The sequence below is a fragment of the Equus quagga genome, unplaced genomic scaffold (assembly GCF_021613505.1).
Source record: "Equus quagga isolate Etosha38 unplaced genomic scaffold, UCLA_HA_Equagga_1.0 1080_RagTag, whole genome shotgun sequence".
NCBI lineage: Eukaryota > Metazoa > Chordata > Mammalia > Perissodactyla > Equidae > Equus > Equus quagga.
In genome coordinates this window covers 131,987-133,631 of record NW_025795483.1, presented here as the reverse complement: position 1 = coordinate 133,631, position 1,645 = coordinate 131,987, and positions in this window count along the sequence as shown.

Sequence of the window (1,645 nt, the reverse complement as noted above, 5' to 3'; positions counted from 1 at the left end):
TCAACTTCATTGATTGTTTTTTTCTACTTCCTCAAATCTGCTATTGAGCTACTTTAGTATATTTTTCATTTCAATTATTATACTTTCAACTCTAGAATTTCTTTTTGTTCTTTTTTAAAATTTCCATCCATTTATTGATATAAATCATTTAGTTGTTGAGGCATTGTTCTATAGCTTTCGTTTAGATCTTTAGACATGGTTTCTTTTAGTTCTTTGAATATTTTAAAATCATTAATTTAAAGTCTTTGTCTAGTAAGTCCACCATCTAGGCTACCTTAGGGACATTATGTATTGACAGTGTTTCTCTTCCTTTGTATAAGACATACATTCCTGTTTCTTTGTATGTCTTAATTTTTTTTAGTGAAAACTGGAAATTTAAATGATATAATGTGGCAAATCTGGAAATCATATTTACCCCACCAGTACCACTCAGGATTTCTTGTAGTTCATCACATTTGTTATTGTTGCAACTTGTTCTTTCATTGGTTTTCCTGCTAAAACTAATTTTAACATCCACATTCTTCATCATGAGTGACCCCCGAAGTTTTTCCTCAATTAGTTTAGTGGTCAGCTAATATTGGATGGAAATTTCCTTAAATGTGTTAAAGTGATCAGTTTCCCAGCCTTTGTGAGGGGTTATGTGTGTGCATTGGGGCATGGATTCAATGGTCCAGCAAGAAGTTTACAACTATACTTTACCCTTCTCCTCCCTTGTGCAGAGCCTCAGGGTTAGTTGGCATTAAATAGTAGAGCTTTCTTAGGTAATTCCTGAAAATTCATCCAGACTTGGGCATGCGCATGGCCTTCTAGATTCCCAGGGATATATCTCAGCTTTTCAAATTCCCCTATGCATATCTCATTCCACAGATTTTTCCGTTAAGTTTTTTGGGCAGTTTCATGTTTTTCCCACTTATTATTGTCACCTCAAAGAGCTAGGAAGTTAAATGTTGTTCACTGAATTTTTATTAAGTAAATGTCTCAGAGAAAATGTCCTCACAGAGTGAGCTCTGAGACAGAGTAGATAAAGACAAGCCCTGCAGATGGGAGATATAGGATGCTTAAAGATGAATAAAATAATTCTCTGAGAGTGAAGTCTGAAGGAGCTCTAAACCTGTTCAGCCCCCTCCAATGTGTGTCAGACTGCTGGTTTTCATGAGCATCATGATTGCAAGACACTATGTTCTTGGGGAGAGGGTTATTTAATAGGGAAAGTTATACTGCTGCAAAATTCACTGTTATCAGGATTCAGCTATTTTTTTTCCTTAAATAACCTCTGGATTGTTGAAAGCCTTTTATTAATTTTCAGATTTCCAAAAATTTTATCTTGATGATTTTTACCAGTACTTTCATTGTCTTTGTGAAGGAATGAATTTTCATAGGCCATTATTCCACCATTCTGGGAGTGACTCCCTTGACTTTTCCAATTTGGAAAACAGCATACAACATATTAGATATGTGCCTTTGTTTATAGAGTTGCCTAAAAAGTTGAAAATTTTGAGTTAGTTCAGAACAGGAGAAGAGTCTGCAGAAGGTACTCGTGTACTAAAAGTTACCCTGAGAAATGGGCCTTATAACCATGCAGATGAATCATGCTGGAAAGTTTTTACGAAATAAAGTGATATAATATGGGTGTCTGGTAAGCCTC